General features: G+C 38.8%; 1 long non-coding RNA gene across 2 annotated transcripts in view; it reads left to right on the forward strand.

The window, feature by feature from the left end:
- Window positions 1-23,793, forward strand: part of LOC123479972 (uncharacterized) — a 38,435-nt gene extending 14,642 nt beyond the window's left edge. For both annotated transcript variants that reach the window (XR_006655806.2, XR_006655807.2), the window contains exons 4-7: window positions 18,404-18,517; window positions 20,718-21,096; window positions 21,872-21,978; window positions 22,615-23,793. This is a non-coding gene — a long non-coding RNA (uncharacterized lncRNA). The remainder of the gene's footprint in view (window positions 1-18,403; window positions 18,518-20,717; window positions 21,097-21,871; window positions 21,979-22,614) is intronic.
- The last annotated feature ends 1,261 nt before the right edge of the window (window positions 23,794-25,054 follow it).

The following is a 25,054-nucleotide window of genomic DNA, read 5'->3' on the forward strand; positions in this document are numbered from 1 at the left end:
GGTTTGCATTGAGAACAGGGTAATCTTAGAAATCTTAGTAGTCAGGTAAATGGATTCTGAAGGCACGGTGCTCTTTACTAGACCAAGTCCAAGCATCAGAGCATCTTGACATTAGAATACAGTACTCCTATGTAAATCCCCAAATCACACAGGTGTTGTCCAGTCCTTTTCTGGAAAAAATACACACAGTTGCCACGTTTTTAGTGGAAGACAAATCTTTATTTCCAAATCCATTATAGGCAAAATTAATTCATTACTGTCTCTCTCTCCCATGTGATGTGGGTCACCATCTGCATTAGGGTGTCTGCTACCACAGTTGTTACTAAAACCTTCAAAATATTTTAGTAAATGTGTGGGCTTAAAAGAAGAGGAGATGCCCTGACCCGTGTGGCTCGGTTGATTGGGGGTCCTCTCACAAAGTAAAGAGTCGCCGGTTTGATTCCAGATCAGGGCACATGCCTGGGTTGGGGGTTCGGTCCCCAGCTGGGGTGCTTGTGAGAGGCAACTGATTGATGTTTTCTTGCACATCGATGCTTCTCTCCTTCTCTTTCTCCTTCCCTTCCCCTCTCTCTAAAAATAAATTAAAAATTAAAATCTTTTAAAAAGAGGGAGAGAGGAGAGGAAGGAAGCTGAATCGTCTGGGCACAAAACACTGAGTATAGTTGACCTGTTCCCAGTTGTAGGGTTTTATGAGTAGTTTTAATGTTAGTTATGGATTAAATATACTCTTTGAGCCAACCGGGAAAACCAATTATTAATGACATTGTATTAGAAAAAAAAATTGAACAAATAGTTTTACAAATACAATCCATTTGTAAATTGAGGTTAATCTGAATTGTGTTTATTTCAGAATATATTGATAAAAGCTGGATTTATATGAGAATTTGGATACCTTTTTAGCTAAACTAACCAATTAATACAATTTCATTCCGGCAACGCAAACAAGGCTTCTTAATTTTCCCCTTACGTGACAAGTTTTCGGTTAAAATGATTATTTTGGTATTACTGTGTTGGGATCGTGGATGTGAAGTTTGACCCAAGAAATTTAAGTTATTGTAAGTCCTTTAGGTGCCGAATAAGAGACTAGCTTTTTAGTGTTGATGGTCGTAGCTGTCCTTCTCTAAAGAAGCTTCTGCAGAAACGAAGGCTGCTCCCTGGTCAGAGATAGGTCTAATTGCCGCCTTCTAAAATGATGATTTCATTGAACCACCTGCAGGCTTCAGACGGGGTTTAAATATGTGTATGAAGCAAGAAAGATGTTGCCTGACAAAGATGAGTGACTCCATTAATTAAATTAGCAGTGGACATTTCACCAGCTTTAATTAGTGTAAAATAAGCCACAGAAATAAAGATAGTAATGAACTCATGCTAATCTGATTAGAATCACAATGTGTATTGTAGGCTACTTGATAATGGAGAATCAGCAGAGTGAGGCTGGGAAGAAGCAGAGACCTGTCTGAAAGAAGAGGGTGGCTGCATACCGCACTCAAGCCTGGACCTGCTGCTGTGGGGTGGCCAAATCGCTTGGGGCATTATGCCCGATGAACCCAGGAAAATAGTGGGGCATTGTTGAACGGGTCAACACCTCCTTTCTAGGAGAAGGGCTTTAAAATACAGGACCCTCTGCAGTGAAGGGCAACTACATCTAATTCAGGGCTTTCACTTGCTGAGCAAGACTTCAGCTGATATTGGCCCAGCCTCTCAAAGTTTCAGAGGTATGGCAAGTCCGCAGAGTCGAGAGAGTGTAATCTGTCTGTGCTTTCTTTCTGCAGGTCCACACAATGAAAACAGTGTCCATCTGAGACATTGAGACAAGAATGTCCAAGAGAAATCTCACCAGCTTTCGTTAGTGTAAAATAAGCCTCAGAAATAAAGACAGTAATTAATGCGTGCTAAATGTACACTGAGAGAAATGCTGTCTGGTTAATATCAAGGAGGTACTAACCACAGCAAATAAGTTATCATGCAAATCCTCTCCAATTTTCAGTTCCTTGGTCTGACTCAGCATAGAACTCATTTTGGTTTATGAGTGTGGAGAGATGGAAATGGCCCATTTTTTTCCCCACCAATTCCCAGTCCTACCCCCATTTTCTCCTTTGTAAAATTTCTAATCCCCTTGAAGGCTGAATGCTAAAAAAGCTCATCTGTCTTCATTATTTTCTAGGTGTGCATGCAGTGCATTGTTTAGAAGTTTTTAAATAATATTTAGATAAGTGATAAACCCACAGAAACCATAACAAAACTTTACCACCCAAACCAGTCATAACCAAAGTTTTTAGAAGATAGTCAATTGTAAATTAAATTAAAATGTTATAGTTTATATTGACTCAGGCGTCTAATATTTGGCATTGACTATTTCAAATTTTTATTCCTTCAGTGTGGGCTTATTATAAGAATAGATTTTCCTTCAGTTTTGCAAATGCTAAGGCATAAGAAGAAATTCATTTTAAGTGGCCAGTATTATGACAGAAGGTTATGGCTATTTCAAATCAAATCATTTTTTAAAAAATAGACATTTTATTGTCAATTTGATGGCAAAGATTTAAGCCACAATTGTGTCACTCTGCCTATTGAAATGATTTAGTTCAAAATAAAATAACATTATTCACTATAGATTTTTCATTAAAAATATCTACTGAGCGAAAAGAATTTTTTTTGGTTCTCATGGCTGGAATACAGAAAGGTAAAGTGAACAATTGCAGAAATATACTTGGATTAAATTTATTAATTCAGTTACTTATATACATTTAATTCATTAATAATAATTTATAATACTTCATCTACGGCTCTCACAAAATATAATGTGAAGTTCAGTTTCAATTGAACTACTACGTATTTGGTAACAAAAATACTTTTTCTCAATCTATTAATATTTTTTTGGAGAATCCAGAAGATGTGTTATTCCATCCTGTTTATTGGTACCTTTTTCAAGGAATATATATGATCTAGTGACAGGTAGGATACTTGTTGTTCTTAGATTTTGAATAGTTACACTGATAATACATATTCAATACAGACACTTAAATATACAAACAGTTGCTAGGTGGGACACTGACTCTCCTTTAAGTGCCACATCTGCTCTTTTCCGTTCCTCCCTTCCTGCGCAGTGTGAGTGAGCGCCTCTGGGCGGGGCTGGGAGTGGGGCGGGCACTGACACAGCGCCGGAGCTGTGGCTTGTGCAGGTTGAAGATGGTGTCTGTGTCGACAGAAGTGGATTAGTGAAGCCCGTTCAGAGGAGCAGGGTTTCTACACACGATGGGGCGTGTGGGATGCTTGTGAAGCCCCAGCGGGATGGTGGGGTCAGGGAGGACTTGGTGCAGAGTGCCTCCTTACACGGAGGCAAAGGTGTCGGTGGCCCAGTGACGGGTGCAGACGGCCAGCTGGAGGAGGAGGAGAGAGTCTATCTGTAAGATTGGAGAGAGACTGCGTGTGGGCTGGGGAGTTGAAGTTCCAGTGGGTGCAAAGGGCAGGTGCACAGCCTTTGGCTAAAACACATATTCTTGGCCAATTGGTGAAACTTGCACATGGATTAAATGCTACTAATAAATTAATACTAAGTTCTTCATATTGATTATTATATGGGGGCTTTGTAGGGAAAGATATTATTTGTAGGAAGTACATTATAAAATATTTGGAGGTAAGGGAGCACCAAGACAGCAAAACTATTTTGAAAGTTGAAAACCAATTTAAAAGAAAAAGAAAAAAACATATCAGGATTCTAAAATAATGGATTTTCTGGGACTGGCTATACTGTGGTCTGGCTGTTTCCATTTCTTGCTGTTTCTGGGTCTGGCTATACCTCATCTCTTAAATGAGGGATACATTTCCTTAACTCCTATAAAGATCTAATACCTAAGGTTTCCAGGTGTCAATCAAAAACATCGTGCTTACGGGGTAGGCAAGACTGAGATAAATGGTGAAAACTCTGTGGTTGCATTTTGTGAGAATTGGGTGAAGGGGTGTGAGGATGGAAAACGTTCCAAGCAAATAATTTGAGGGATGTTATGCAACAGGAAGTGACAAGGAAATTTCCTTTTACATTGGCAGGTTTCTTGACCCTCCCTCCCTCCCTCTCTTCCTTCCTTCCTTCTTCTTTTTCTTCCTTCCTTTATCTAGCAAACAGCCATTAAGCATTTCCCACATTCAAGGTATGAAGTGAAACACTGTGGGGAGTAGAGGGAAAAAACTTTCTGCCCTTGAATTGCTTACAGTCCAGCAGAGGAGGAGAGACACACAGATAAAAAGAAAAGAAAACGAAAACTCTGTTTAAACTACATCTGCCCTGGCAGGTGTGGCTCAGTGGATCGAGTGCTGACCTGCGAACCAAAGGGTGACTGGTTCAATTCCCAGTCATGCCTGGGTTGCGAGCCAGGTCCCCTCGGTGGAGGGTGCGCGAGAGGCAACCACACATTGATGTTTTTCTCCCTCTCTTTCTCCATACCTTCCACTCTCTCTAAATATAGATAAATAAAATTTAAAAAAACCTACATTGTACTTCTGCCACACTGATAGTCAGAACTGAATCAGCCTCTTGATCAACAGTCTTCCTCCCATCCCTCCCTCAACACATTCCTTCCCCTCTCTCTGACTCTTCTATGGATAAGGTGACCTGGGCCCATTTTTTTCATGGATAGCTGTACATTTAATCAGGGAAAGGAACTGCCTTAGTCAAGTGAGCAATACTCTCTAGACTTTAACTGACTAATGATTATAAAAATAAAATTGAATTTATCTCTTTGATTCTTAAATCTTCAAGAAATTTTGTTTTCCCTTTCTTATTGCAGGGAAAGCTGCGATTTAGTAATTTTTGTATGAAACGAATAATTTTATTAGCATAAAATTGTAAAATACAATACAAATTGGGCTCCTCTTAAGAATGCAAAGCACCTTTTTAAGCTGGTAAAATGATGATGTGTATTAATATATAACATTGTTCTGTTATAATATTATACTGTGACGTTATATTATAGTGTCAGGGAATTTATATGTGTGCCAGGGAAAATCAGTAAGGGAGTTAGTTAGTCCTTAAACTCCGTATTACTCTCTTCATGAGTAATTTTGGAAGAGATGCAGAAAATATATTGCTTGAATAAAATATGTTTTCTTAAATGAATTTCCAAATAAATTTTCCCTAATGTTCACCCTTGTTCATTAGCCTACATAAAAGGAACTGAAGCAACCATTAAGTAGTGGTTCAATGGCTCTCTGTTCAAAGTGTATGCTGCTGTTCTAACCAATAATGTGTCTATTGTCCTGGAAAATGCTAATTGTTAAATTGATTGTGATATTCACGTTCCGACACTCCAGTTGCACACTGCGCGGTGCCCCACGTGATGAGGGGAAAGAGCTTGCTGTGTGATGCTCTGCGAGAGCAGGTCCACATCCATCTCACTGGCGAAGGGCCGTTCCAGGGCCGTGACTGTTTTTCTAAAGGTGAATGGCTCGAACCGGAGAAAGCTAGTGCAGGGTATTAAATTACGGTTATTCCTTTCATTAGTGAAGTTGCCCAGATTCATAGGTGCTGAACAAGGAAATTACAGTTTGCCCGTTTGCAATGGATTCCGAGAGTGGTTGAGAAAGGCAGCGTGCCATTACAGAGCCCGACTCCGAAGCTCTTTGGCTTTGTGATATTGGCAAGTTACTCTCTGGGATCTCATCTAAGGAGTAAGGATGTAGGTGAAATAAATTCTGAGTCCCTTCCAGCATTTTTAAATATAAAATATCACTATGGATCACTAAAATATCACTATCAAATTTGCTATTAATATAAATATCAACTTTCTTACTTGGTACTTACGCTAATAGGGTAAAAAGTGACAGATAATTTTCAATTAGTCTTTCATCACATACTTATCATGTGCCTTTTTTGTGCTAATACATGTGCTTATACCAGAAGTACACCCATTAATAAAATATAGCATGTGTTATCAGGAGTTTATTTCCTAGTATAATACTGGGGGACTAATGACAAAATTAGTAAAGCAGTGTTAAAATAAATAACATAATATAACTAAACGTAATGCAAGATCCTGAATTTGATGCGCAATCAAAAAAATATTGCTATGATTGAGCATTTTTGGAAAATTGTATTGAATTAATGTTAAATTTAGTGAATGTGATCATTGTTACTGTGGTTATTTAAGAGAGTATCCTTGTCCTTAGGAGGCATGCTGGAGTATTTGGGGCCGTGATATCTGCAACTTAGTCTCAAATGATACAGCAAAATAACATATGCACAAATATACACGTACACATACTTGTATTTGAGAAAGAGAAAGCAAATGTGGCAAAATATTTATAACTGGGGAAGTCATATGAGTATTCCTTTATGATCTTTACAACTATTCTGAAATTTTGAAAAATTTTAAATTTAAATAAAAAATGTGATCTACTGTTACAAGAATGCAAGGTACACTCAAGATAAATAGAATAGCTAGTCCAATGAAACAGGATGTCAAATTATATTATTTTATAAGTCTGAGGCTTTAAGATGAGACATAATGGTGACAAGTGCCCGAAGATTCTGGAGAGTAGCATTAATCATACACCTGCGCAGGACCAGGGACGAGGTGCCACGATCATGGCCAGCTCACCAGCCTCTCCCAGCTTGTGGAGAGAAGAGGAAGAGGCACACAGTGTTTATGGAGCCTGCTGGAGGTCACACATTAGAGAGCAGAGCCCTGGAGTCAAAAATCACATTTTTGCCAAGCAACTTCCTGCCTCACCTCTTCTCTATACTACCTCTGACAAAATTGTGTCAATTCAGTTTGGATGTTTCATGTTCCTTTCTTCAAGTTTCTTTGGGAATGAAACTGTCCAGAGGAGCCCAAATTATGGTTGCATGATTACAAGTGAATTCGTCAAACTGGAACTTTGCCAATCTGTTTACCGCCACAGCCTCAGTTGCTGTGATTTGTCCCATCGTAATGATTATAACGGGTTATAAATCATGTTTCTGGTTATTGATTTTGAAGACTTTCAGGGCAATCAGATCTGCTAGGCTGCAACTTGGATCTTTAAAACTATTACATATTTTAATATATGCACCTTAAAGGAAACAGTGACCATCCAATTCATAAGACTCTCGTTGAAATACGGAAAGAGTGATATTGAGCAAACCTTCTTCACGCCCACGTCCAAGCTGCTGTCCTCACGGGAACAACGTCACAGGAAAGGCGCTCGGTCTACCTGGGGTGAGACAAGACTGCTCATTTGAGTTTAGGAGAATCTAAGTCTTTTAGAAGATATTCGGGAATACAATCATGAAAATTTCCTTTCAAGGTTCAAAAAAATAGATAAGGCACAGTTACCTTGTTAAATAAAGACACTTTGGAGAGAAAACCATGCATACCATAGTACCTTTAGAAACATTCTCGAGAAAAGTGCTTTGCTATCAAAAAAAGAGGCGACAGTATAGGAAGAGAGAGGCTACTAGACGTTACAGTGATGGCAATCTTTGGATGCAGCAATTTGGGGTAAACCAGTCTTGCCTTTTATTCCTCTGATGTTTTTGTTGTTGTTGTTGCTGTTTGCTGTGAAGATTCAGCCTTCAAAGCCGACTCTGGCAGGTTGCGCTCTGTTAATCTAGCCCCTGGGAAACTGTCTTCAGTTGAAAAATAGCAACGAGTCTCTGAGCTCACTCCTGCTCTCCACGCTCATTCATCTCCACCGAGTGGCAGCGGAGAATCAAATGAGCCATACAGAAGAGCGTCTCACCGATAACTTCAACTTGGAGTCTGGAATAATGTGACTTTAGGTTCTTTTTTTTTTTTTTTTAAAGTTTTGTTATGTTCATCATGGTAGAAAGTATTTTGCATTTTGAGAGGAGGAATTATAAAGTGAACATTTTCCAGGATCTAAATGACTTACATGGTAATTCAAAGAAGTTCCTTCTCAGAAGTAATATGATGTTATACACTGCACAGAAGAGGATCAATCGTGCACCATCCCAAACATTATGTACATAATGCAGTTGTCCAATTAATGCTTTGCAGGTCATAGATTCCTTTTGATATTCTCCCATGACACATGCAGGCTATAACATGATTTAGCCTTGGTTGTATTGAACCGGCCATTTACTATATAGTGTTTACTTTCTACTTGTTTTACACATGCAAGTACTGTTTCTTTTAAGTAGCGAGATACGCTGGATCCTCGACAGAGAGGGGGGAGACCACGGTCTGGACAGAATCCAGGCTGAGGGGATTCCCACTGTGGAGAGCTGGACTCCACATGGGGAAAGCTGGTGTTTGATGTAACGATAATAGTGCCTGGTGAACACTGGTGACTCTGGTGACAGCCAGGGTAGGGTTGCTGTCCCAGATGTTTGATCTGTTGAATAGGAAATCACGCAGGAAAGTCTTGAAACAGGAGTGAGGATGTAGTGAGGGGAATGTCATTGCCTTAATGTCAGGGAGTTCCAGCCTTAAGGAAGGCTCTGGCTCCCAGTATAAGGGCAGAGGGAGTGGCCTCCGAGGTTGGAGGATTGGTAAAAGCTTCATGGGTTCAGAGTTCAGCCAAAAGGGCTAAATTTCAGGGCAGAACTCCAGCCTCAGTGGCAGGAGTAACAGGTTTTCTCAGGAAGGCAGAGGCTAGTTCAGGACCCGCGGAGGTCTTATTCTAAACCTAGTGGACACTGGATTGTGGATACCGGGTTTGGGGCAGAGAAATAAATTCGTCCTTCTCTGCTCATAGTCCTGGGGCTCATTGTCAGCTGGGATTCTTTTAGGTGTTTGGTGAGGCTACATTTTCAGATAAAGGATCGTTGGTACTGGGTAGCACTTCAGCAAACATGAAACAATCGATTTTAAGAGTTCAGGGATAAATGTGTCTAGTTCTATCTCCACTCCCAGAGCCTAGCACGGCATTAGTATAAGACAGGTGCTCAGAGGAGTATCGAGTTGGTGATTTTGAATTGTACAATGTGGTTCCCTAGGCATACCTAGGTGAAGAGTGCTAAGCAATGTCTAGAATGCCCGTCTTCTCTATTAAGGACGGTTTTAGGACAAATTGAGACTAAACACCTAGTTTCCCCTCTTAATTTTTAAAGAGGTCTTTGAAAATATTTCATTTTAATATTCCATTTACTGCTCTCAAAAAACAATATTAATCTTCTTTAAAATTGAATTAACCCCCATACTCATTTCTCTACACCTGTGGATTGGTTATTAAGAATTCAATTGTGCAGCCCTGGCTGGCGTAGCTCAGTGGATTGAGTGCGGGCTGCAAACCAAAGGGTTGCTGGTTCGATCCCCAGTCAGGGCACATGCCTGGGTTGCAGGCCAGGTCCCCAGTGGGGGCCACATGAGAGGCAACCACACATTGATATTTCTCTCTCTTTCTCCCTCCATTCCCCTCTCTCTAAAAATAAATAAATAAAACCCTTAAAAAAAAGAATTCAATTGTGGTGAGGTTTGCCATGTGGAAAAATTAACATTACTGAGACTATAGTTCTGCCAATTTCAAAGTTAAGATGTTGCTTTTTTATTATTTTTATTTTTTATTAATTTTTTAAAGATGTTATTTATTTTTAGAGAGAGGGGAAGGGAGGGAGAAAGAGAGAGAAACCAATATGTGGTTGCCTCTCATGGGCCCCCTACTGGGTACCTGGCCCACAACCCAGGCATGTGCCCTGATTGGGAATCAAACCAGTGACCCTTTGGTTCGAAGGCCACTGCTCAATCCATTGAGCTACACCAGCCAGGGCAGATGTTGCTATTTTTATTACCATGAGGTGTTTTTCATAAATCCAAATGATGTTACTAAAAACTAGTGAGACAAGTGCCCCTTGAACATTAACAGGGGTGGTTTGTCCCATGCTATTCACATTCCCTCTACTTGTCTGTCTTATGAATGTTGGGTGGACTTACGGCTAGTGGTTAGTTTTGTCATCAGAGATAGTACAGGGTGGGGAAAAATAGCTTTACAGTTGTTTGTATGGAGAATAATGCAGTAATTAAAAATAATAATGCAAGAATAAACTCTGTGTTTTGTGTACTCACAACTGAAAACCTACTTCTGCTCTACCCTGTTTTTTTTCACTTGCTCACATATAACAATTTACAAATCAGTACCATCAAGCATAGATATTTTCTATTGTCTTCCTTTCTTCTTCCCTTCCTCCCTTCCTTTCTCCCTCGCCCACCCCCCCCTGCATATGGGGCCATGTTAGCCAGAGTTTCCTGTGTAAAATGTTCCCTTTCTGAGAATTCCTTTACACATGTGAAACCAATACTTTTGGCTAAGGACCAACAGTTGCCATTGCATGAATCCAGACTTCCTAATTTTCAAACTAGCTTTTTTTAATTTAATATCATTTACCTCTGATTTGCAAACCATTGATAAAGTACTTGTTTGAAATATTTTTTTTGTCATCTGTAACCAATAGATTTTCACCATCGCTACTGCATGCATCTCATCTTTTAAACTTTATTATTATCTAATTAAGTCCATTGTCAATCTGTATAATAATAAATTGTTTGTTCTTGTTTTGTGGGAAGCATCAAAAATTATACCAGAGACTGGTTTCTATCTTTGTCAACAATTTATTGACCACAGGTTTGCTATGCAAATGATAATAATTTCACAAGGTAATTGCGGACAGCATAATCTCTCTTAATATATAAAACAGAGGAACAACATACTCCAAACAAATGACAGATTAACCACACTATTGTTTCAGGTGAGTGGAGATGAGAGGAATAAAGTCCAAATTTTAACTGAGGTGTACCTTTTTATATGAGGAAACACCCAGGAGAAATGGCAACTAACCTAGAAATGATATTCTGCCAGCACTAAAGTAAAAGTCCCCTGTTGCTAGAGCACATTGCTAGGGAACGAAGACACCAATGTTGGTAGGCGGGCTCTTATCTTTCACCTGCCCTGAGGTGTTTATCATCATTGTCTACAAGAATGCCTCTCTGAGACAGAAGCAAATGCCCCAGGGACCTTCAGAGAGTTTTCAGGTGAGCAACGAGTTTCCTCACCCCCACAGAAACTCTCTCCTAGGCCTCTCCGTATTTATAGTCTAAACGTCCCCTTGCTACAGTTACTTCTCCACCTGTTCTCATGGATAAGCCCCCAGCAGGGTCCTCAATAGCCTTGTGAGTTCGCTGAGATGCTTAACAAGGATAACAGATAAAGAATGACGACATTCTGGCATCACTTAATTCATTTTTGAACCAAACAAGTTCACATCTAAAAAAAATCACAACTTTTTTCTTTGTCCTTGTTATATTCAAATGGATTTGAAATCATATTAAACCTATACACAACAAATCTAGATATCTGAAATACTCTGTAACATGTTTTCTACATACCAACATATAATAACGTATTTTCGTGAAATTAAATATATTCAACTGAAAACTTTTTTTAAAAAAAACAGGCAAATATCCAAATGTCTTCTAAATTCCCACATGCATGGCATTTTTGTGGAGAAGCTCTCTCCAATGCTTAAAGTTTTTAACCTTCACATGAAGGTGTCATCTCTGTAGATCCTTCCTCAAGTCTTCCTGATCTTATTCTGCGTAAGAAACTGAAAGACTAGCTGCTTCTCTAGAAGTACCATTTAATTAATGTTTTAAAGCTGGCCTTTCTCGTTACCTCCTCTCCTGCAATGTAACTACATTTACATTTATATGGGCATTGTTTTCTCAATGGTATCTTCAGATCTGTATCATCAATTACTTAAACATTGCCATTAAGCCCATTATTAATTTAATAGCAGCAAATAGAAGATGAATAATTACTAAGCATTATCAATTCATGGGTACCTAAGGCCACAAAATTATCTATTTATTTATCTCTGACTACCTGTCACTTCTTTTCATAGATGATATTGCATCGACATACTAAACATCCTGAAAACTCAAGTTACCTTTATTTAAAATCATATTTTGTGTGGCAACACAGCCAGCAAGTGGTCTATAAGCATCTCTTTCAAAGGGATATTGAATTGTCATCAGAGTAGAATTCAGATTTATATCTTTGCTAATTCCTTAGGGTTTTATAAACTACTCTTATAAAGGTAAGAAACAATTAGTTGAACATAGTTGAACTTATACAAAAGCATTAATATTTAACTTACTAAAAGGTGAATTTCTGCATATAAAATTAATTTATAAATATTATGTATTTGATTCATATAACTAAATACGTATACAGCCCATCATGTATGTACATGGACAGACTCTGGCTTATACATTCTTTCCCCTGGGCACACATCACTAACCCCCAGGGCATTCTGGCTCCTGAGCTTAGATCTCCCCCACTTAGTGCTTTTCAGCAGCCACTATGCCTGGATCGGTACTGGCATGGAAGTTAAAACCTGTTTCCCATCCCTGGCTGTATATTTACATGGATATGTAGCAGGCTAGTAAGTTGGATGACTCGCCCTAGAGATCCAGGCACAATAGATAACAAGAACTAAAGTCAAGTTTGACACAGGTTGCCAAGATGAAAATTATTAATTCATACTTGAACTTTTGATGTGACAACTGGCTACAAGATTTTGGGTCTCTTTCCAGGGGTTCTTCACCAAGATCAAGAATCAAAAGGGTGAGCTAAGCTGGGAGAGACTTTTGTGAGCACAGGTTCTACGTAGAGATGAAAAGCCACACTCCCCTTACCAAGCCATATCCCCTTCACTCTAGGCTACTGAGTGGTTTTCATAGACAGCTTGGTGAGTTTGCCATTGAAGGGCCACAAGGCGGGCGCTGGTCCCACAATCCCACTGGAAAGCTTTAGTGGCTTGTATGGAAGAGGAGAACTCTGCACCTGGAAAGCAAATTCATTCGCCATCAATGCAAGTCAATAGAGGTGTGAAGGCTGGGTCAAAAGGCATGATACTGATGCTGTTTAAAGGTAAATCTTGCCCAAGGGGTATTCCTTCCAGGCTAAGGAGACCCAAGTGGTGACAAGGTTAAAAGGCATAGAAGCTGAAGTGGGATTAGAAGCTACAAACTCAAGGAGAAGCACCGCCCATGTCCCACAGTTGCAGCTGATGGGACCTAGCAGAGAGAACTCCGAAGAACTCACAAGACCACTGGCACAGGGAGGTCAGCTTTCAGCCGTCTTCAAGGCCCGGGAAGCACGACTCCCACCTGTGACAGTGATGGTCACGTAAGAAGTATGAATATTCCTGTTACTCTTATATCCAACCTCCTCCATCCCTGGATCATCCCTGCTCCCCCCCATTCATTCCAGATTTCAGCTCAAAAAGGAACTGAGATTTAACTTTAAATCAAGTCAAAACTTGATTTAAATTTATCTGGGAAATGTAATTTATATTACTTGAAATCACATTTGTTACTTAAAGTTATCACAGACTTTCTATTATCTGAGAATGACTGAAAGGCTTGTAGAAAACTCTTCATTGTCACTGAAGGGTGGGAGTGGACTACTAGTAACTGAATGGGTTTCATGGGACAGGGGAAACAAAGACAAAACTCTATATAATTCATTCATCCATCCACTTATCCAGCATGTATTTCTTGAACACCTGCTATGTGCCAGGCACTGTTCTAGGCACATATATATGTCAGTGAAAACAACATGTTACAAAAATATCCTGCTTCCCAGAGGTTTGTAGTTGGGGTGTGTTTGTTCAATGTTCTAGTGGTACATACACAAAAGCGCACATACATGGCTAGATGACAGAGGTTCGAGTAATTTACGCAGGCATTGCATTTATTTTCCATCACCTCTTTCCAGTTTCGGTGGGACTGTCTAAGCTAGGATAGCGAAGGCACATGTTGTGATTCTGGCCCTCTCTGTTGACTTATGGGCGGTTGTCTTCTCACGTTTTATCTCAGTCTCCATTCTGACTGTCATATCCCTGTTTAATGGTCACTAAATCGATTATAGAACTTTTCTAGTCTGTCTGCAGATGTCAACTTTAGCAGCAACTTACGTGCTGCTTTTCTTCAATTACAGATATAACTCAATTTGTTTTTGAGGGTATTTTTGCAGTGGTGCAAATTTCTGCTTAAAATTGTTTCTGCATGATCTGTTACATAAAAGGCCATTTTCTTGCTCTTTAGTGGGCAAGATCATTGAGAAAAACATTTGGATTCTAGTGACAATGTTTTGTGAGTTTCTCAGCAGGGATGATGAGCAGGGTTTGTATTACATGCAATATAGGCAGGTTCTGGGATGCTAATTTACTCTGACCACTCTTATATCCCCTGCCCAGTCATCCCTGCACCCCCCCCAATACATACATACACAGCCTGCCTTGTGGGTCCTATTTGTACAGGACTGCAAAAAAGCTCACTTTGACTTATGATGGAAAGAGAAAAATGTTCACGTCAAATGCTCTTTTCCTGTGTAAAATCTTTTCACAATGCAGCTGTCTGTCTGAAAAATTAGCTCTATAATTCTTTTATGCTCATTTATGTGTGTTGGAACAAATGCAAGACCAAGGAAGTCCAAAATTTTAAAATGGAAAGACTTTGACCATTTAGTGGAAGGGAAATGAAGGCAACTTTTACAAAAATATTGAAATAATTACAGTTCCCTTTTCTCCACAACCTCGCCAGAACTTGTTTGTTGGTTTGGTTATCATGGCCATTCCGACTGGTATGAAGTGGTATCTCTTTGTGATTTTAATTTGCATCTCTCTGATGGCTAGTGATGCTGAGCATCCTTTCCTAAGTTTATGGGCCCTCTGTATGTCCTCCTTGGAGAAGTGTCTGTTCAGGTCCTTTGCCCATTTTTTAATTGGATTGTTTGTCTTCCTGGAGTGGAGTTGTGTGAGTTCTTTAAATATTTTGGAGTTGCTGGGAACGCAGACTGGTGCAGCCACTGTAGAAAACAGTATGGAATTTCCTCAGAAAACTAAAAATGGAACTGCCTTTTGACCTGGCAATTCCACTGCTCGGGCTATACCCTAAGAATCCTAAAGCACCAATTCAAAACCTCTGCACCCCAATGTTCACAGCAGCACAATTTACAATAGCCAAGTGCTGGAACCAACCTAAGTGCCCATCAGTAAATGAGTGGATCAAAAAACCATGGTACATTTACTCAATGGAATACTATGCAGCAGAAAGAAAGAAGGAGCTCCTACCCTTTGTGACAGCATGGATGGAACTGGAGAACATTATGCTAAGTGAAATAAATCAGGCAGTGAAAGACTAATAACATATGATTTCACCTTTAAGTGTAATCTAATCAACAGAACAAACAAGCAAGCAAAATATAACCAGAGACATCGGAATTAAGAACAAACTAATAGTAACCAGAGGGGAGGTGGGAGGGGATAATGGGGGGGAAAGGAGAAGGGTTTCAGGAACATGTATAAAGGACACATGGACAAAACTAAAGGGAGGTAGAATTGAAGGTGGGGGGTGGGGGGAATGTGGGGGTGGGGGGAAATGGAGATAGCTATACTTGAACAACAATAAAAATATATTAAAAACATAAAAACATTAAAATACCTATTACTTGCTATTTAAAATAATAAATTTAGAGCACATATAATGTTTTAAGTTCTACTGTTAGGTATTTACTAACTAAAAAACCCTTTGAAAAATATCATGCCAATGGACTCACAACAGTGCAGCTGTTGCCCAGTGTCAATTCCATAAGCTTCTGTGCCACGTTGATGTCCTTCCTATTGTCACTTGACATTTTTAAGATTCAGTTGTCTGTGTAAAGTAAAATCAGTCGATGTTTTGGTTAACAGAGTTTAGCCATTGTTAAAAACTAATTTGGTGGCGCCGTGTTTACCATATACAGAACCACTACTACTTGAGAGTATGGAGAAATAACCTCTTTCCAACAATTTAAGTTAGTTCAAGAAAAACATTCTAGCTTCCTTACTACGTAGACACATTACTAGTTTCCGCGTCAGCTAAAATAGAGCAACCTGCATTCTAGGAGTTTATCATCTGACGTGTGGTGAGAAAAGAGATGTGTAAATTTATAATGCACACTTTCCAATGCATAGGATGTAAATTTATCTTTTCAATACGTTTTCAGAGCTGTGGTAAAAATGTGCAGATTATGACCCGTTTTTTTCTAATGTCTAATCTCTGCTTAATTCCTTTTAATATCAAAGTGAGCACTTTGACATGATAAAAGAATTTATAAGGAAAGGGTACCTATAAAATTGATAGTGGGGTATCAGAAAGATTGTACATGCTGATGTTGTACGTGTGAACTGTGAAGTGTGGATGTTCGCCCTCAAGAAATATGTGTTAATAAACAACATATATTAAATATACTGATTAAAACTGTCTGATTAATCTAACAGTAAATTCTCTGAAGGCATTACATTGAACTTTTAAAGAATTACTCTCTGCTTGAATCTTCTTAATTTCTCAACTGCTCCTAATTTATTACTTACTGCTCACTAGGTTTTGAAATCACAAGAACAATTTGGACATTTAAAGAGACATAATTAGAGATAAACTAACAAAATAATAAATCTTTCTCCTTGCAACAATGTAACCTACCTTTCTACTCTAGCCTCATAGAATAACAGTTCATAGTTAACAGTTATGCACAAGTAAATCTCTGGAGACACAGTAATAAGGCAGTGCCTAGTTTCAAAGTGTGTATTCACACAAAATTCCCTTTGATACCACTTGGAACTAGAATTCTGAGAATTATATACATCAAAAGTTATTTCAGAAAAAGAGGGTATGGCAGCCTGCTACCATAGAAGATTCTTACGTAGTAAATGGAATCTGTGCCTTCAAGGCTGGAGAACTTGGGCCATAGAAACCTATTTGTGACGGGGCCAGGGGATTTAAGAACATAAAATACCTGCAGAACTTGGCTTCATCTAAACATCCACATTTTATAAACTCCAATAATACATGTGATCAGTTTCACAAGTAAAGGGGAGAGATTTTGGATGGGGTGAGCCCACAGTGATCGAAGTTAACATCATCCACAGACTTCTGAAGCTCCCCCTATTCCTCTATTCACAGAGTATATATAAATGGAAATTTGCAATTGTTGTGCGGGGGTGAACATTTCAAAACAAACAATGCTAAATTAAATAAGGCCACTTTACTATGTATTGTCCTATCTTTGTTCTACGCACTTTCCATTTTCTATTTCTTTTTTTTTTCCCTCATGGAAATAAAAGAAGCAGAGAAACTGAGAGAGCTGTATATCTGCGCGGGGGTGGAGACAGGGAAGGGAGTGAAATGTTAGAGCGGCCATAGGAGAGAATAGAGTCTAGCATAAACCATGGGAAGGTGGAATCATATTCTTTATAGACATCGTATTTCATGGTTGTTTTGAGTTCTATTTTTTGGAAGCTTTTGTGGCATTTTTTAGATCTGACCATAGTTGGTCTTCTGGACCAATGGAGCAAACGTTTTGAGGGATGTTCTATGTATAGTTTTAATGTGTGTGTGAATTTCAACCTTGTACAGAGATTTCTAAAATCTCTAGCTAGTTGACTGTCTGTGGATCTCAGTCAGTCACTTTCCCAATGATGTCACTTATTACCTGTCATCGGACCTTCATGCCTCCTTTCTCTGGGAGATATTTAAAAATACAATTTATTAATCTAAAGCTGAACAAATATTAATAAGGAGCTCCTAAATAGATTATAGGCAATGCATATTGTGATGGTCCAATACTGTTTTTTTTTTCTTTACCCAACCCTAAAACACCTTCTTTTAGTCTGTTGTTGCCAACAAGTCCTTACTCTATACAATATTTAGGGGAAGGAAATATGAAATTAGTTGTAGAGATAAAGTTCATTAATGTAGACCTTGCTGGTTTGGGAAGTTTGATGTTCCGGGCACATTCTATAGGTAGAATTCTGTTAGATGGAATCCGCTATCTCACAAATAAACTATCCTTAAAAATATGCCAGTTTTATACAGAAAATGGCTAGTTTTTGTGGAGATTCAGCTCTTAGTGCATTTCGACAGACTCTTTCAAGCACGCATATGCATGCACACAGAAATAAACTTGTCATCTGAATGAAGTTCTAATAATAAAACTATGGAAATATCTTTGGAACATATAAACATTCTTTGCGGAGGAAGTATTCATTTTCCATGTCTATTTAAATTGCTCTTTTGGAAAACATGTGGTAGACTTTCTGAATGTGTAGGATGTTGGACAGGAACCTAAACTGTGTTCTAGCATCTTCAGAATGTACCTGTCTTGAATATACCACACACACTTCTAAGAGGTTCTGTGAGTTGCCTGCCTTGCAGTTCTGTGATGTAAATTCCGAAGTTTCACAAATTGACCGTGATGGTTATTACAGTATCAAAACCACTGTACATCTCTTCGGTTAGTTTACATGCTTAATTAATCATGTTTCATTTTCTTTCTGGCTTTCGTAGCAGGTTCTGTGATTTTTAAATTAAATGATTTTTGAAAGAGAACATCCTCTGAGGCTTCACGAATTCTCCTATCATGACAGAAATTCCTTCTCGGAAGAGGCAAATTGGCTCCACATTGAAATCAAGACCGGCGCGAGTGGTGCTGGATGTGAAAAGTCAATGCTGACAGGAACTTCAAGATCAAAACTTTTGAAGTATGTTTCTGACACTTACCGTGTGGCCTGTGGGACTGGACTTCACCTTTCTTGCTTGATTTCACCTGTCAGTTAAAAAAGGGCATAATATTTATATCCACAGTGTCTTGTAAGTCACTCACTTTTCGATTTTAATGAACACTTTGTTCATATTAGAGCAAGCCTCTATTATTAACAAATGGTACAGGCACAGGGAAAAACTCCCTTCCTCTTCAAAGAACCCGAGGGACAGCTCCCTCTCCTATCACTCAGTTTCACACAGTTGCCAAAATTCGTCAGCCTTGCGCCTGCTGCCTAAAGGTCACTACTCAAAGGATTTGCTGACTAAGACTGAAAGGATAAAGTCTTAGATTTCAATCTACCTATTTAAAACACCTTCTCTCTAGCCCTTAAAAGAAATAAAACCTGGAAACACTCAGGGAAGAATAAAATCGTATTTTTACCGAGAGCCAAAATGCTATTCCTACTATCTGTTTCCTAGGTCACTATAATTCAATAGCCATTCAAGAGAAATGCAAGTTCAGAAGCACCTCACCAGGTTCTCAAAGTTCTGAGAACCAGTCTTCACCACTGGGAACGACTCGAGAACCAGTCTTTCTCCCGAAGCTGTTTCTTCATATAGAATGGCGTGATAGACGTACAGTCCTGATTAATTAGAATATCTAACATTTGAAAGTATCTGGCCATTGGTTCTCTTTCTTATCCCCTGCCTAGTGTTACCACTTTAATGGAGAATACCAAAAAGAAAGATCTTCAACCCGGATCAGTCAATTCTAATTATCATTCATAATAACATTTTTGGGGGGAGGCAAAAGCTGTAACGAAGACTAAAATTAGATTTGGGGACTATTGCACTTATAATCATGAATTTCCTTCACATTCATATTAGCCTTTATTAGAATGTAATTATTATTATGTTCTTTAGTAATAATGAGTATTATTAAGACTATTGTTGGCAATTCTATGACTTCAAATTTATTTACTCCTTCCCATGTAGCGCCAAACATTGAAACTCAGATTTCACATGCTGACCAATCCTATCACGTGGTCATTATTATTACAGTCATTTAATAGCTGAGACGTATAGGTTAAAGAATACATCTCTGGCCTCATTCCTGGAAACTGGAGGTAATAACATTGAAATCCAGATTTCTAACTTCACAATTGTGCTCTCTCTCAATTACTATGCAACATCCTGTCTGCTAAGTCACATGATGCTGCATTTATTAAATACCTTTCATGTGAATGTTTGCGGGTTGAGGATTAAAATCCATTTTACAAAACGGATTTTTGTGTAATAAAAATTACTAATGTATTCTGTAAATTTTATTGTCTAAACAATAAAAGAAATTATTCCTCCTCTATGAGCGTGAGTGAGAGTCGCTTTGCTTTCTGCAGCCTTCTTGTGCCCAGTTTCCCCAAATCTGCAGCTTCTGTGGTTAAATTCTCTACAGAATTCTCTAGTTTCATGCAGGGACAGGAGGAAGAACTGGGAAGAAAGGCACATTGATTATGTGAGAAAGAGGATTGAAATGATAAATGCAACCTGTCAAATTTTCTATTATTATGAATACCCAAACATTAATCATATGCTCTTTTGTGTGTTTCTCCAAGTGTAACTTTTTACTGATTTACTTTTAAGACAAACTGTTATTTTCAATTAAGTAATACATGCGTATAGTAAAGACTTAAATAGTAAAAAGTAAAGGATATGTAGTAGGGATACTGTAGGTAGTTAACTAGTTATTAATAAAAAAGGAAGCAAAGGAAATTAGACATTGAGCTTAATAAACTGGGGAGTGTGAGCCTGCTTGTTTGACCAGAAAGCTGTAACATTTACAGACTCATTCCCACACTCCAGGGGATGCTGCCTAGGAGACTCAATAGTAAGAGCACAGAAAATCTCCCCAGGAGCACCGTTTGCCCTCCAGTACTGGGTTGTTGGGGGAAGCATGGAGCAGGGGGAGGTGCCTGACCGTAGAGGCCTGCCAGTCTAACTACCGGGTGACCCAATGAAAAGTCCATAAAAGCTTGGGGAAGTTGATTGATCATTGTGAGAAAACACCTGGTCTGTCCTGAACACAAGCCAGGGGAAGAAAAAAACGTTCCCTCTCTGTCTGTGTCTTTGTCTCTCTTTTTGTCTCTCTTTCTTGCTCAGTAACATGCTTGTCCCATGAATTCATGCATTCTCTCTTGCCAGGGAGCACACAACCTTTTCAGGCCAGCAGCTACCAGGCCCTGTGGAAGATGGCACGGGCTCCAAAGGACTGAGCTTTAATATGAAGCAGCAACTCTAGACCTTGGCTTTTGTTTTGGCCTTGCTGAGGATGTGATTGGACTTTTTCTGTGGTGGATGGAGGGAGATGGGAAATTGAAAACCCTGGGGTATTTTTTCCCCCAAATAAATCATCTTGCAACACCACAGTCTCCTGTGCGTGGGTCCTTGGAACGCTTTCTTCATGATCTTGTGGAAGAGCCTGATTTCCACTGACAACAGTAGAAAATGTCTATCTTCTTTCTGCTTCATCATTACTGTCTAGAATAAAAGACACTTATTCCTCTAGCTCATCCTGTTGGTGGTAAGTCTTCATATCTCTCAATAATATGCTTATAAGCCTGGTACTTGACTTTTTAACTGCTGACATTATCTATTTCCATCTTATTAGAAGAAGCATGATATGAATATAGTTATTTCACAATTTTGGCTAAGTCGATATAATATAATATTGGTCATTGATGAATTACTTGGTGTTCTAGAAAACTAGCACATCCTTTGTATAAATATGTTTTCTAATACAGCATTTTCTTCTTCATTTTCTTTTTCTGTCTCTGGGGTGCCTGCCTATTCTTCTGATTTCCTTAGTCATTTCTCAAATTTTTAAAAATCATTTTATCTTTTTAATATGTCTTCTTGGAACTAATTTTTTCATCCTATTTTTTATATTTATTAATTTTACATGTTAATTTTCAAGTACCATTTCTCAGTGGTTTTCCCATGGTGGTGTCCTGATCAGCAGCATCAGCATCACATGGTGGGATGTTAGAATGACAGACTCTTGGATGCTACCCCGTACCTACTACAGAAGTGTAAACTCCAGGAGTGGGGATCAGCAGTATGATGCACTCTGAAGTTCAAGAACAGCTGACCTTGAGAGTTCACAGTACAGATGGTGAAAAAAATACTATGAAAATTGGTATTTTATATGTATGTTATGAAGTATAGTAACATATAGGAAAGGGAATTAGGAGCAATAGAGGATGTAACCAAATACATGCATACTAGGTACCAGTAATTTATTCAGGTACTTAATAAGTTATGTTAAAAGTGATGGCTGGAATCATTTTTTTCCCCAGTGGCTGTGATGATCCTGCATTCTTGACTATAATTCCAGGAGATCAGAGTGTTAGACGATGCTCAGAAAGACAACACAATGTTTGCTGTCTCCTGGAAAATTAGAAAGGTGAATAATTTTCATTACAGGTCAATGAATAAAGATAAATGCCAAACTGAGATCTTAGTTTAATCCTGGTATTCTTGTACATTTCAGGGAAGAGGAAATACTTAGGCTCCTCCCTTTGCCTCACCCTCCTCAAAACTCTTAGGAAGCCTCAGTAGCCCTGGTATCACAGCGATATTCTTTAGTGCTTAGTACGTGCTGGACAGATGCAAACACTTTCCATCACAATCTATTACCTTTGATAGGCTAAAATCACTTTTCTGGCTGTTATACATCAAGATTATATTTCCCTCTGTGAACTGGTAAAAACCTCAGACTAAGAATTTGGAGAATTGAATACTTTAGACATTGTGCTATTTCTTAAGAAGCTGTGTATTGCTGGGAAAAATTACTGCTCCCTTGTCCTCATATTTTCTCATCAGCAAGAGAGAGATTGCATTGTGTGGTCCTCCAACATCTAAGATCCTGGATATTAGTGATGAAATACAGAAGGAACCTTAAAACAAGGAGATGCCTGCAGGAACTTGGCTCCTCACTCAAACTGCAGAAACTCCAGTGCCTGCAAAATTCTCTGTTTATCCCACTTTGGAGGAACTCATGACTCAAAATTTGTCTTATCTTTTCTTCTTTCTTTTACAGTCAGGTCACATCGCTTGGGCTGCACTCATCTGAAACAGCCTTGTGAATAGAACACCTGGAAGAGCAGTGGTGGGCTGGGTGGTCCTCACCAGTGGAGGAGTGACCAGATCGCCAGAGGGCTCTGCTATGGGCCTCTGATGAATGAGGAGGGAAGCAGCTAGAAGGTGCTGGCCTGACCAAAAGAATATTCTTTTACTTCTAGCTAATCCTTAGCATTCTCCACAGGGTGAGATTTTAAAACCAACTGCGCCATGCTGCCTGAAAGTAGCGGGGTAGACAACATGGCCCCCTGCTCACTTCTATCTCCTAATTTCAAAACCCCAGGACTGTAGAGGGGAAATGTGGCATGGTGGTATTTCTCATTAAGCCACACGCAGTTTAACACTCATAATTTGAATGAGAGGCATGGGATTATTTTATGACCCAATGAGATCCAAATTGTTATTCTACTCAGATCTTTGTTGTTTGGTCCTTATTAATTTAATAAGTGATGTGTCTTGTGAGCATAGAAGACAAATAAGATTTCTAAGTGAAAATCTAAAAACTGAGGTGATAATGAAAAAACTGAGAACATAGTTTGATTTATTTTGTCAGTGGTAGATTGTGCTTTCTGTCACTTCTGTGCAAATAAGAGAGTCGTCCTTCTTCTGAAGGCCAGAATTGGTGTAACAAAACTGGGGAGTCTTCATCGACTGTTCTCCTAGGAAACAGATTGGGGGCATGGTAACTTCATTTTACCAAGAATCACTATTGGAAAAGGTAACAAACATGAGGAACATCTGCAATATTTTTCTTACATACTTGGCCCTAAAGCATTGCTTCTGCTATGGAAAAACCACTTTCCTAAAATAGCATTTAATTAAAAAACATCTGTCCCATTAAAAAACTGTGCATTGAACAATAACTACATTAATAAGAGTAAAGCCTCTAAAGAATAATTCTTTGGCATCATTTTCTTTGAAAAGGTCTCTGGGAGCCATGCCAGGAAAATATAATAAAATTTACTAGCTTAAAAGTTGTGTCCTTTCTTCCCCTCTTGGCATATCCATTGTCTATGCACTTCTTCTTCTTTTTTTAATCCTTATTATTTTATCAGAAATTTGAGAGCCTTGTTTTAGTCAATTTGAAAACTGCCTTATATTTTCAGTGTTATTGTTCTGTTCCAATGCTATGATATTATTGTCTCTTTGTAAAACCATCATCTTCCTTTGAAGTCGATTCCACACATTTCCAATGATCTATATTTTCCAGATAGTGATGCAAAGCCTTCATCACTACACTTCACAGGGCTCTCACCCCCACCCTGCTGCACTTCTTCGCATGGTCTCTTCCTCCGTTTGAACAAAAGTCAAGAGAAGGCAGGGCCATTTCCAAAATCAATTCCTGGCAGAAGAGAAAGGGCCGCCATGCATCAGGAAACCATTTCAAAGGTTAACAGTTTATCCAAGGGCATTAATTAAACTTCTTTCATAAATAACGGCTCCGTGCTGTCAAAAGGTAGAGTGCATGAGGAGACAATTCCACGGCTATTGCTTCCTTTGCAAAAAAGGAGTGAAGCTCTTCACAGACAAAGCCTATTAAGCACATTCATTTCCAGATTGTTAGATGTAACAAATGAGGAGGGAAGACAGGCAGCGGAAGAGCCCTTAATTCAAGGAACAAAGGGCGCCTTCTGTATTCTCTGGCATTGTTGTCTCTGAAAAATTCAAAGAGCACTGAAGACGGGGATAATTAAGCAAATGATTGATACCAAACCAAAGATGACTTTTTAGGTTCATTTGATATCAATTTCCTTCAAGGGGAGTATCTATTTATTCCTTCTAGCATTGATCCCCACCTATGAGATTAAAAATGACACAGCCTTTGTTAAACCGTTTAAAAGAATTGGAGACTTTTCTTTCCTAGGCATTGACTGATGAGATTCTTTGCCCATCTATGAAAGGAGAAAAGTGGAAAAATTATAGAAGAAATTATCATAGTCACCTTAGTGAGGGAATTTTCATGTTTAGGTCTGTTCCCAGGGTTTGATAAAATAACATCAAGGGCAGGGAAATCAGCGGCCTGATTTGGTTGTCGCATGGGTACTAAGCCATATCAAGATGAAGTGCAGGCATTAGAAAATTGTGGGAAAGTGTTGGGCAGGGACCTGGTGCAGTTTATCCACTTATTAGTCTGTACACAGTCACGTACTTCTTAGAGGTGAGTGAGGGACGTGTCATAGGAAGTACATGATGCAGAATGAAAAATCAGCTTGAAATGTATTTAATAAAACTTCAAGGACAATTTTTACTTTGGGTTTGTTTACAAACCCAAATACCCTTAAAACAGGAATCTTTATTCCATGTGGTGTTAACGACTAGGTAATTGTTTTCCAATTACAAAGTTTTACTAAGTCTATTCTGTTTTCCTTTGAATTCTCTTTAATTTTCTGCAAATATTT

Source organism: Desmodus rotundus, chromosome 13, assembly GCF_022682495.2.
Source record: "Desmodus rotundus isolate HL8 chromosome 13, HLdesRot8A.1, whole genome shotgun sequence".
Classification (NCBI taxonomy): domain Eukaryota; kingdom Metazoa; phylum Chordata; class Mammalia; order Chiroptera; family Phyllostomidae; genus Desmodus; species Desmodus rotundus.